This window comes from Oncorhynchus mykiss, chromosome 8, assembly GCF_057628025.1.
Source record: "Oncorhynchus mykiss isolate SJ-2025 chromosome 8, ASM5762802v1, whole genome shotgun sequence".
Classification (NCBI taxonomy): Eukaryota; Metazoa; Chordata; class Actinopteri; order Salmoniformes; family Salmonidae; genus Oncorhynchus; species Oncorhynchus mykiss.
The window spans coordinates 36945773-36959213 of record NC_143029.1 but is presented as its reverse complement, the minus strand read 5'-3'; the positions used below and the strand labels follow the sequence as shown (position 1 = coordinate 36959213).

The window sequence follows — 13441 nt, the reverse complement described above, 5'->3', positions numbered from 1 at the left end:
CCCCTAGTCTGAGCTGCCTCTCTCTCCCCTAGTCTGAGCAGCCTCTGTCTTCACTAGTTTGAAGCAGAGAGAGAGAGAATTCTGCAAAAAATATCCTCAGTGTACAGCGTAACACACCACATATCCTATGCAGAGCAGAATTGGGACGATACCCGCCAATTATCAAAATCCAGAAAAGAGCCATTAAATTCGACAACCGCCTAAAAGGAAGCAATTCCCAAACCTTCCATAACAAAGCCATCACCTACAGAGAGATGAACCTGGAGAGAAGTCGCCTCAGCCAGCTGGTCCTGGGGCTCTGTTCACAAACACAAACAGTTAAAAAAAGTGAATTACTGGACACATTGGAAAGAATTAACCAAAAACAAAGCAAGCTGAAATGCTATTTGGCACTAAACAGAGACTACACAGTGGCAGAATACCTGACCACTGTGACTGATCCAAATTTAAGGAAAGCTTTGACTATGTACAGACTCAGTGAGCACAGCCATGCTATTGAGAAAGGCCGCCGTAGGCAGACCTGGCTCTCAAGAGAAGACAGGCTATGTGCCCACTGCCCACAAAATGAGGTGGAAACTGAGCTGCACTTCCTAACCTCCTGCCAAATGTATGACCATATTGGAGAGACATTTCCCACAGATTACACAAACCCACAAAGAATGAGAAAAACAAATCCAATTTTGATAGACTGACAGATTTGTTAGGTGAAATACCATCACAGATGCAAGATTTGTAACCTGTTGCCACAAGAAAGGGACAACCAGTGAAGAACAAACACAATTGTAAATACAACCCATGATTCATTTCCCCTTTTGTACTTCAGCCATTTGAACATTGTTACAATGTAGCCATAATATATTATTCGATATGTCTAAACTCTTGCGAGGGTAATGTTTGATGTTCATTTCTGATTGTTTATTTCACTTCTGTTTACTATCCATGACACTTGCTTTGGCAATGTAAACATGTGTTTCCCATGCCAATAAAGCCCATTGAACCAGAGAGAGAGAAACAGAGAGATTTTGGTTTGAGGACTGGGACGCTATATAGTGCTGGTCAAATATCACGTCACACCTATTCATTATGATGTAAAAGGGGAAACTGATCCTAGTTCAGCACTCCTACTCTGAGACACTTTGTGACTACGGGCCCTGGTTCGTTTTACAGGTCATAATACTGTAGTAGTAGCAGTGAGTATTGATAGAATCTGGTTCGAGAGTGTAGGGAGGATGGACAGACGGAAAACAAAGGTAGCAGTATGTGAGCTTTCTCAGGTCAGTAATGGTGTAGTCAGTAATGGTTCTTTTCTCAGGTCAATAATGGTGTAGTCAGTAATGGTTCCTTTCTCAGGTCAGTAATGGTGTAGTCAGTAATGGTTCCTTTCTCAGGTCAGTAATGGTGTAGTCAGTAATGGTTCCTTTCTCTGGTCAGTAATGGTGTAGTCAGTAATGGTTCCTTTCTCAGGTCAGTAATGGTGTAGTCAGTAATTGTTATTTTCTCAGTTCAGTAATGGTGTAGTCAGTAATGGTTCCTTTCTCAGGTCAGTAATGGTGTAGTCAGTAATGGTTCCTTTCTCAGGTCAGTAATGGTGTAGTCAGTATTGGTTCCTTTCTTAGGTCAGTAATGGTGTAGTCAGTATTGGTTCCTTTCTCAGGTCAGTATTGGTTCCTTTCTCAGGTCAGTATTGGTGTAGTCAGTATTGGTTCTTTCTCAGGTCAGTATTGGTTCCTTTCTCAGGTCAGTATTGGTTCCTTTCTCAGGTCAGTAATGGTTCCTTTCTCAGGTCAGTATTGGTTCCTTTCTCAGGTCAGTATTGGTTCCTTTCTCAGGTCAGTATTGGTGTAGTCAGTATTGGTTCCTTTCTCAGGTCAGTAATGGTTCCTTTCTCAGGTCAGTAATGGTGTAGTCAGTATTGGTTCCTTTCTCAGATCAGTAATGGTTCCTTTCTCAGGTCAGTATTGGTTCCTTTCTCAGGTCAGTAATGGTGTAGTCAGTAATGGTTCTTTTCTCAGGTCAATAATGGTGTAGTCAGTAATGGTTCCTTTCTCAGGTCAGTAATGGTGTAGTCAGTAATGGTTCCTTTCTCAGGTCAGTAATGGTGTAGTCAGTAATGGTTCCTTTCTCAGGTCAGTAATGGTGTAGTCAGTAATGGTTCCTTTCTCAGGTCAGTAATGGTGTAGTCAGTAATTGTTATTTTCTCAGGTCAGTAATGGTGTAGTCAGTAATGGTTTCTTTCTCAGGTCAGTTATGGTGTAGTCAGTAATTGTTATTTTCTCAGTTCAGTAATGGTGTAGTCAGTAATGGTTCTTTTCTCAGGTCAGTAATGGTGTAGTCAGTAATGGTTCCTTTCTCAGGTCAGTAATGGTGTAGTCAGTAATGGTTCCTTTCTCAGGTCAGTAATGGTGTAGTCAGTAATGGTTCCTTTCTCAGGTCAGTAATGGTGTAGTCAGTATTGGTTCCTTTCTTAGGTCAGTAATGGTTCCTTTCTCAGGTCAGTAATGGTGTAGTCAGTATTGGTTCCTTTCTCAGATCAGTAATGGTTCCTTTCTCAGGTCAGTAATGGTGTAGTCAGTAATGGTTCCTTTCTCGGGTCAGTAATGGTGTAGTCAGTAATGGTTCCTTTCTCAGGTCAGTAATGGTGTAGTCAGTAATGGTTCCTTTCTCAGGTCAGTAATGGTGTAGTCAGTATTGGTTCCTTTCTCAGGTCAGTAATGGTTCCTTTCTCAGGTCAGTAATGGTGTAGTCAGTATTGGTTCCTTTCTCAGGTCAGTAATGGTTCCTTTCTCAGGTCAGTATTTATTCCTTTCTCAGGTCAGTAATGGTGTAGTCAGTATTGGTTCCTTTCTCAGGTCAGTAATGGTTCCTTTCTCAGGTCAGTAATGGTGTAGTCAGTATTGGTTCCTTTCTCAGGTCAGTAATGGTTCCTTTCTCAGGTCAGTAATGGTGTAGTCAGTATTGGTTCCTTTCTCAGGTCAGTATTGGTTCCTTTCTCAGGTCAGTATTGGTTCCTTTCTCAGGTCAGTGTTGGTTCCTTTCTCAGGTCAGTAATGGTTCCTTTCTCAGGTCAGTATTGGTTCCTTTCTCAGGTCAGTAATGGTGTAGTCAGTATTGGTTCTTTTCTCAGGTCAGTAATGGTGTAGTCAGTATTGGTTCCTTTCTCAGGTCAGTAATGGTTCCTTTCTCAGGTCAGTATTGGTTCCTTTCTCAGGTCAGTATTGGTTCCTTTCTCAGGTCAGTGTTGGTTCCTTTCTCAGGTCAGTAATGGTTCCTTTCTCAGGTCAGTATTGGTTCCTTTCTCAGGTCAGTAATGGTGTAGTCAGTATTGGTTATTTTCTCAGGTCAGTAATGGTGTAGTCAGTATTGGTTCCTTTCTCAGGTCAGTAATGGTTCCTTTCTCAGGTCAGTATTGGTTCCTTTCTCAGGTCAGTAATGGTTCCTTTCTCAGGTCAGTATTGGTTCCTTTCTCAGGTCAGTATTGGTTCCTTTCTCAGGTCAGTGTTGGTTCCTTTCTCAGGTCAGTAATGGTTCCTTTCTCAGGTCAGTATTGGTTCCTTTCTCAGGTCAGTATTGGTTCCTTTCTCAGGTCAGTAATGGTGTAGTCAGTATTGGTTCCTTTCTCAGGTCAGTATTGGTTCCTTTCTCAGGTCAGTATTGGTGTAGTCAGTATTGGTTCCTTTCTCAGGTCAGTAATGGTGTAGTCAGTATTGGTTCCTTTCTCAGGTCAGTAATGGTTCCTTTCTCAGGTCAGTATTGGTTCCTTTCTCAGGTCAGTAATGGTGTAGTCAGTATTGGTTCCTTTCTCAGGTCAGTGTTGGTTCCTTTCTCAGGTTAGTATTGCTTCCTTTCTCAGGTCAGTAATTGTTCCTTCTCAGGTCAGTATTGGTTCCTTTCTCAGGTCAGTGTTGGTTCCTTTCTCAGGTCAGTACTGGTTCCTTTCTCAGGTCAGTATTGGTTCCTTTCTCTGGTCAGTATTGGTTCCTTTCTCAGGTCAGTATTGGTTCCTTTCTCAGGTCAGTATTGGTTCCTTTCTCAGGTCAGTAATGGTGTAGTCAGTATTGGTTCCTTTCTCAGGTCAGTATTGGTGCAGTCAGTATTGGTTCCTTTCTAAGGTCAGTATTGGTGCAGTTAGTATTGGTTCCTTTCTCAGCGAAGGGACTTTCCACTTGCTGCCCCTCTAGTTTGGAGACTGTCCCAGAATACATCTTGTCCGTTTGTCACTTCTTATTTTTGGAAAGGACAGATAGATAGACAGACAGACAGACAGTTGTATCTTTAGAGCCCAATATAGACCCTGTTATTTAATACTGTATGGAGCTAGCATGTCGGCCTAGCCTGTCAGCGCTGAGGAGAGCCCTATTTGGCCCCCTGGGTGATTTAAGAGTCACACAGTTTTCTAAGTGAAATGGAAACTGTTGGAATTGACAACACTCTATGGGCTAACATTCTGATATCTGTCCTGTCTTAATCAAAATAAAGTATTATTCTTCCAAACCCTGAAGAGATGAATCCATCTCCGCTATCTACTCTGCAGTAAATCAGAAGAAATTGTTATCATTCCTCCTCTTTCCCTGTAAAGCAATCATTCAATCTCCCCATCTCCCTCACTCTCACTCTCCACTACCCTCAAACTCTCCCCCATCCCACCACCCCAAGGCTCTCACTCAATCCCTATTTCCCTACCCCAAGCAAATCAAATCAAATCAAATCAAATTTATTTTATATAGCCCTTCGTACATCAGCTGATATCTCAAAGTGCTGTACAGAAACCCAGCCTAAAACCCCAAACAGCAAGCAATGCAGGTGAAGAAGCACGGTGGCTAGGAAAAACTCCCTAGAAAGGCCAAAACCTAGGAAGAAACCTAGAGAGGAACCAGGCTATGTGGGGTGGCCAGTCCTCTTCTGGCTGTGCCGGGTGGAGATTATAACAAAACATGGTCAAGATGTTCAAATGTTCATAAATGACCAGCATGGTCGAATAATAATAAGGCAGAATAGTTGAAACTGGAGCAGCAGCACAGTCAGGTGGACTGGGGACAGCAAGGAGTCATCATGTCAGGTATTCCTGGGGCATGGTCCTAGGGCTCAGGTCCTCCGAGAGAGAGAAAGAAAGAGAGAATTAGAGAGAGCATATGTGGGATGGCCAGTCCTCTTCTGGCTGTGCCGGGTGGAGATTATAACAGAACATGGCCAAGATGTTCAAATGTTCATAAATGATCAGCATGGTCGAATAATAATAAGGCAGAACAGTTGAAACTGGAGCAGCAGCACAGCCAGGTGGACTGGGGACAGCAAGGAGTCATCATGTCAGGTAGTCCTGGGGCATGGTCCTAGGGCTCAGGTCCTCCGAGAGAGAGAAAGAGAGAAGGAGAGAATTAGAGAACGCACACTTAGATTCACACAGGACACCGAATAGGACAGGAGAAGTACTCCAGATATAACAAACTGACCCTAGCCCCCCGACACATAAACTACTGCAGCATAAATACTGGAGGCTGAGACAGGAGGGGTCAGGAGACACTGTGGCCCACTCCGAGGACACCCCCGGACAGGGCCAAACAGGAAGGATATAACCCCAGCACACACCCTCCCTCCCCTGGTAGGAACCCTGCAGAGCGCACATCGGTTTGTAACCTGGGGGCTGTCAACCATGCTGCTAGCTATCCCTGTGGCAGTCAGCAACGCTTCCCTCACTCACGTGCTTACCTTTCTCCCTCTCCCCCACTCTATCTCCCTCTCCGTCCTCTATTTTTTTCTCTCTTCCTCCGTCCCTGGCTTGCTTGATTACCTCTCTCCGTCTCTCACTCCTATCTCTCACTCCTATTCCTTTATTCCCTCTCCATTCTCTATTCTTTCTCCCTTTCTCCATCATTGGCATGCTCAGTCACCTCTCTCGATCTCTCACTCCTATTCCTTTATTATCTCTCTCTCTCTCCCTCCATCCATCCACCTTGAAAAAAAAGCCAACTATATCTATACCAGATAGTCCGATCTTGATTGCGCTGCAGCACATCTACACATATGTTATCTCAAGCAATTCATATATTATCACTGGCTTTCTTATTGACAAAGAAACACAGAGGCACACACCCAGGGAAGCAGGGAGACAAAGTGAGAAGCAGGGAGACACAGAGAGACAGAGTGACACAGACAGACGGAATCACAGGCAGTGTTATCCTCAGGGCAGTGCAGGTTAAGCATGTTCATTCAGTTCTCCTGGTTCTCTGGCTGGCCCTGCTGGCTTCCTGAACGTGTTGGGGATTCTAATAGCCTCTCCTGGCTGTATTGTTGCACAAATGAATATCCTCAGAGACAGACATTTTAGAGTGGACAAGACATGTAAACGGAACAGATGTGGGATTTGAAAAAACGAAACCATGTGAATTCAATGTGTGAATAGATTGACAAGTGACCGAACAGATCTATGTGAAAAGACCAATATAAATGAATAGTTGTTTGACAGATCCAGTCAAGCGTAAGCGGAGAGAGATAATTGTTTTTTTTATTCTCGTAAAATCAGTGTACAAGTTGCACCAACCAGCTGAATTACCATTGTAGTTTGCGAAAAGAAAAGTTCAACATTAATCCACAGAGCGGAGAGCCCTGTGTTGCAGTAGTGCCCGAGGGCACTGGGCCCCACCGTGGAGCTTCATCCTGGGGCCCTGCTGTTCCACGAGGCCCTCCTGCGGAGCTCCATCCTCTTAAAGACACTTCAAAGGCAGGTTTTTACAAGCAGGATGGGAGGTTGAACTCTGACCCCCCCCCCTGCAAACACACACTAATTGATCGAATCTGAGGGGGAGGAGAGGGGAGAGAATGCGTGATAAGAAAGAGGAAATGTAAGACAAGGGGGAGAGAGAACAGGGGAGAAGGATGGAGAAAAGAGGCTGGTGAATGTCTCCATCACCTCCGTGAAAGGAAACGAACGTTGTTAAGGGAGTGTAGAGTAAAGGGGTCCTGTAGTGCTCCTCATATGGAGATGTCCGTCACATAAGCAAAGCAGGTATGTTTATTACATCTGCATTGTCTTGTAACTCTTCCCTCAGCGGCCAGTTTATTGGGTTCGTCCATCTAGTTCCAGGTCAGAACCCCCCCCCCCCCCCCCCCCCCCCCCCTTTGCCTCCAGAACAGCCTGAATTCTTGAGGGCATGGCATTCAGTCATTACTTAATTGGTATCAGGGGACGTAACGTGTGCCAGGAAAACATTCCCTACACCAGTACACCACTGCCAACAGCCTGTACCGTTGACCGTTGACATCAGGCAGGATGGGCCAAATCCTGACTCTGCCATCAGCATGACGCTAGAGGAAGTGGGATTCGTTGGACCAGACATTGGTTTTCCACTCCTCAATTGTCCAGTGTTGGTGATCGTGTGCCCACTGGAGCAGTTTTCTTCTTGTTTTTAGCTGATAGGAGTGGAACCCGGTGTGGTCCTCTGTGACAAGGACCGACAAGTCGTGCATTCTGAGATGCCGTTCTGCACACCACTGTTGTACTGGCCGTTATTTGTCTGTTTGTGGCCCGCCTGGTAGCTTGCACGATTCTTGCCGTTCTCATTCTACCTCTCTCGTCAACGAGCTGTTTTCGAAATCATGACTGCCACTGACTGGATGTTTTTTGTTTGTCGCACCATTCTCGGTAAACCTTGGTGCGCAGGAGGGACGGCCGTTTCTGAGAGACTGGATCCGGCGCGCCAGGCACCGACGATCATACTGGACTACGCTCAAAGTTCAGATACAGTAACTGAATGCCTCGATGCCTGTCTGCCTACTTTATATAGCCACGTGACACACCGTCTGTAGGAACGATCCATTTTTTGTGAACGGGGTGGTGTACCTAATAAACTGTGTTTATGGTTGGTCGTTTCTGCATGTGTCAGTCATTTGTTTATGCCTATGGAACCTGATCAAAAGTATTACACTATAGGGAATAGGGTGCCATTTGGAACTCAAACATCCTGGTCGCAGCAAGTTCGTTCACCGCTTAGCCAGGTTTATTCTCCACCTAACGGCCTCAATCTCCCACATCGAGAGAGAGAGAGAGAGAGAGAGAGAAATAGTCATTGCACATTCTTTGAGAGTGAAAGAGTGACCCCGTGGATCACCAGCCTGATGTAATGTTGACTGCTATGAGGGGAGGTCCAGACTCCCAAATGGCACCCTATTCCCTACAAATGTGCACTATTTTTAACCGGGAACTGTAGAGTGGAGGGCTCTGGTCAAAAGTAGTGTACTATGTAGGGAATAGTGTGCTATTTTGGGACGCAGGCAGCGTTTAACACATAATCATAATACAGCTCGTTTCAAAGACACCATTTTACCAAATTAGCGTGAAATAAGATGATAGAAAGGTAGGCTCCTTCCTTAGCTCCTTCTCTCTCCCTTGCCATTTGACTTGGCAGTGGCTTGGTGCAGAGAGGCCAAAGTTGAGGCTACGTGGACTCTGTGACGGCTGCTTCTCGTTCTTGTGACGTTGGTCAGTGAAAGCAAATTACTTGTGATACTTCTGTATCCTGCTTTCCACCAATCACAATTGTCATTTCTGGCCCCGAAGAAATATCTCCATGGTTATTTGTAGTGTGGAAGGATACATGATTAGATTTCATGGGATTTGATTTACTTTAAATTGGTGGTTGCTTTACCTATCTTAAATGAGCTCATTGTAAATCACTTTGCATAAGAACATATTCTAAGTCACAAAAATGTATATTTCATTGTGTGGGCACCTGTTATTTTAATCACTTGTCCATGTCAGCCTGCCTTCAATGCCTCAACAGTATGTACTGTGAATATTTCAGTGCCCCCATTTTGAGTAACATCCCGATGCTTTCAGCCTAGCTGAGACTGTGTGGTCTTCTGTTGCCTCCATGGAACATGGAACTCTAAAATGGAACATGGAACTCTAAAATGGAACATGGAACTGAAAAGGGCCTCGCCCGACTCTAGTGTATCAATAATGGATTGTAAGTGCGGTCTAGACCTCCATTTGGAGTGGTGGTGCAGTGGTATTTAAGATGTGGTTAGTGAGAGCCCTGGTGGGGAGAGGCATATTTAAATCATAATGTGGTTCCTATCTCATGTCCTCCTTTCACTAACAAGGCCTGAGAGGGGAGGGGAGGGAAAGGCAGAGAAATAGAGAGAGAGAGCAGAGATAGAGAGAGCGATATGTGCTTCGTTGAGAGTAAGGCTTGGGTCTGTAATGGTTTGCCCCATTGACCTCCAGTCATCCAGCTGAGCTAACATACACAAACATGTGCACTCGCTTACTCACCATGTCATTAGCACAACACTGTCCAACAAGTACAGATGGCATGTGGAGAAGACAACGGAATGGTTTAATAATATAAGCCATTTAGCAGATGCTTTTATCCAAAGCGACTTACAGACTTGCTTGCTAAGTATGGGTGGTCCCGGGAATCAAACCCACTACCCTGGCGTTACAAGTGCCACGCTCTACCAAGTAAGCTACAAAGAACCACATCAAAAGTAGAAAGAGATTAGACAAAGCGAGAGAGAGATAAATAGCGAGAGACCAGGAAGCCTACATTATTTAGTTGGTTTTAGAACAGCAACAGTTCAGACACAGTCAGAGGTCAAGTGCAACAGTGGGTGGTGTTCATAACTGTGCAGGTGATGAGAAGCCTGGATTCAGAGTTTGCGTGCTATAACATGTTACCTGCACGAACAGCCCTATTAGAATGAGGAGCACCGGCATAACCCTGGCACAAACCATTAACACCTTTAAAGGACAAATTCACTTTTTTTTAACCCCCCCCCCCCCCCAAAAAAAAAGACATGTTATTAAAGTGTCCAGACACTTTTTGCGATTTCACTTGGTTTGGAGAAACTTACACCACCAGCGATATACTTCCTCGTGCTCGTTCTGCAGTTGCACAGATAAAACACGAACGAAGGCTCCAAATATGTCCTTTTAGAAATGGCAACGCTCTCAGTATGCAGGTCTTTAGATGTTGATCACGTTAAATTGTGTCATTTCAAGCTTGATCGGCAACGTTCCGTGTGCGTGCACGCGCAGGCTTTATGTCACCACAATGGGAATGAGAAAGCACGTGCGCGCTCGTCAAAACAAAATGGAATGAAACATTGCGGATAAAGTAAAAAATGACACAATTTCAATTTCTGGACACTTCTATAACATTTTAATTAACATAAAAAAGTTGTGTTAGAAGACCGCCGAGGTCGGTCCCTCCCCTTGTTCGGGCGGCGTTCGGCGGTCGACGTTACCGGTCTTCTAGCCATTGCCGATCCACCGTTCATTTTCCATTTGTTTTGTCTTATTTTTTCCCGCACACCTGGTTTGCATTCCTTCATTACTCGTCTTGCATATAACCATCTGTTTCCCCCGTGTCTATGTGTGGAATTGTTATATGTGTACTCCAGGCTGTTTTGCCCCCGAGTTATTGTAACCTGTGTGTGTTTAGTTTTCTGAGTACCATGTTTTTGTTCACCTTAATAAAGGGCTCCGTTTGCTACCCATTTCTGCTCTCCTGCGCCTGACTTCCTTGAAGCCAGTTACACACTCCTTTACAGTTACAAATAGGTTAACTTGTCCTTTAAACAGGTAGCCTAGCGTATAATATAAAATATTATGTATTTAAACAGTGATAACATGTTTGAAAGTCAATACGGTTGCCCAATATACACAACAATGACCAACAATTAACACGTTCATCAAAACAAAGACAACATTTGCATATTAACATTAGCGTTTCTAATAAACAATGAAAACACCCCGAAATGGGAGAAACCAAATAACCAGAGGCGGGAAACCTGTGGGTAAAGTCGTGAGCTTGACTGGCGCGTGTACCCCTCACAGTGTATTCATTCTGCCGGTTCTGTTGCAAAATGTTTCTTCAACAGAAGCAAGCGGAACGAAATGGGGAGGGAAGTACCTGAATTTGTCCAGTAGAAACATTTTGCGACTGTTAGGTGGAATGAATACACTCCAGTATTGGTGTTACCGATCGAAGAGAAGACAAATAGCATTTATTTCTAAACACAGTAGGCCTAAGTGATAGGTTACTATTACCAGACTGGCGTCTGGTCTATTCACGATACCAAGCACAATGTTTACAATTGTGAAAAAATACACAATACAAAGCAAGCGTTGTTTGTAACAAAAATAAATTGTGTTTGTGTGAGGAGAGAAGGAGGGAAGTAGCCGTTGAGTCGATAGCTCACAGGTACATCTTCACTGTGTGTGTGTGTGCGGATGAGTTTGTGTCTGTGTGAATCTTCTTTTTGGCAGGATTTCAGTCCACCTGGGGTGATTTGTAGTCTACTTATGGCCAAATTGCACACGTGAGTGTGTTATTGTAAGACGGTGAGTGTTTCTAGGCTGGGTGACACGCATACAGTACATCCGTATCCTCTCCAAATGAATCCCCTGTGTGTTTCCTAACCACTACCCTACACACACACACACACACACACATAGTTCTGTTATGTTTTGTACACTCAGTGTATATGACCCTGGGCTAAACCATTATCTGTCACATCACGATGACATCACCATTGACGAGGGCTGTCAATCATTGTCGGTAGACTATAATATCGTAATATATCGCCAAACCCTAGTTTACTGGGACATGAAACACTCGACACGATGAACAGTAGTTAGGGTACGGTTGAGATAACAAAGAAAGGAACACCTTCATCATTTTGAGTTGCCCTCAGAACAGCCTCAATTGGATTCTGGGTTTGAGTCCAAGCTCTGCCGCAGCTGGCCGCGACTGAGAGACCCATGGGGTGGCGCATAATTGGCCCAGCGTCGTCCGGTTTAGGGGAGAGTTTGGCTGGCAGGGATGTCCTTGTCCCATCGCGCACTAGAAACTCCTGTCGCGGGCCGGGCGCAGTGCACGCTGACACGGTCACCAGGTGTACAGTGTTTCCTCCAACACATTGATGTGGGTTAAGCGGGCATTGTGTCAAGAAGCTGTGCAGCTTGGCTGGGTTGTGTTTCGGAGGACGTCGAAAGTGTTCCACAGGGATACTGGCCCATGTTGACTCCAATGCTTCCCACTGTTGTGTCAAGTTGGCTGGATGTCCTTTGGGTGGTGGACCATTCTTGACACACCCGGGAAACCGTTGAGGGTGAAAAACCCAGCAGCGTTGCAGTTCTACACACTCAAACCGGTGCGGCTGGCACCTACTACCACACCCCGTTCAAAGACACTTCTATCTTTTGTCTTGCCCACTCACCCTCTGAATGTCACACATACACAATCCATGTCTCAATTCTCTCAAGACTTCAAAATCCTTCTTTAACCCGTCTTCTCCCCTTCATCTCCACTGACAGAAGCGGATTTAACAGGTGACATCAATAAGGGATCATAGCTGTCATCTGGATTCACCTGGTTAGTCTGTGTCATGGGCAGAGCAGGTGTTCCTAAAGAGTTAGGCCAGGTCTGCTGTGTTCGCGCCCATATAGAACTTTATTTTTTGAAAATGTTGCAGGAGTGGAATGTAGGCCAGACAGAGTGGAGAATTCCACCAAAACAGAGCAAAAATGTCCAGTCAGATAACATTGTTCCTCTCTCTCTCTCTGTCAGATGCGCGGGCCTTAAGCGCTCCACACAGTCTATCTGACGGAGCTTCGTTTGCAAAGAAATGGGGCTCCTTAGCTCTTTGTGCGTAGACTGTGAAATCACGGTGGAGAGCCCTTTAGGCTCTAGCACAGTGGTGTAGTGGGGGCTATACCCACTTTTTGTTCAGTGGGCATTGCGTATACTCTGATCTGCATGCCCATTGATGCGTACTGTATCAAAGTAGTGTAGCGGAGGTACCAATGATGTATTGCAATAGAGAAGTAATGCAGGAAGCAGGCTACACAATGGTCAAGCACGTGAAATATTGGCATGCGTGCCTTGAGTGTAATATCGCAGCAAGAGTGCGCAGCTCTCCACTGGTTGTCACATGGGAGCAGCTCACAGAGTAACGACATCGGTAGCCAGTGGTGTAGTTAAGAAAGACCTTTCATCTTGTGATATCTACCAATAAATGCAACAACTGGGTATGCCAACCAGGTATTGAAAAAGTTTGGTCCGAAGTCTTGCACTGTTTTGAATAAATATTTGTAATGGCTTTCCCCAAAAAAACCTTCCCAATTAAATGTTGACTGCAAAGTAGGCCTGCCTGGCAGAGTGATTTCAGGATGATTTGTATCAATTGAGAGGTCAAACTCTGCCATTACATCATGTATACTGCAGGCCTACATTGTACAGTACAGAAAGACCGCCAGCCAAATGTACTCTTGCCAGGTGCCCAGTTGAATTAAAGGGCAACTACACTCTCAGACATCCGAAATGGTCTCCTGATGTGCTTTAATCATTCTTGTGGAATTAGAACATCTGACTTTTGTTGTTTTTCTATTTAAAAAATAAATACATTTTGTTGAGAGTGAAACCTGAAATAGGGTGCCTTT

General features: G+C 44.8%; 1 protein-coding gene across 5 annotated transcripts in view; it reads left to right on the top strand.

Annotated features, from left to right (window-relative positions):
• The window catches only part of LOC110529236 (1-phosphatidylinositol 4,5-bisphosphate phosphodiesterase beta-1), a 275800-nt gene that overhangs the window by 31933 nt on the left and 230426 nt on the right, over window positions 1-13441 (top strand). The window lies entirely within an intron of this gene.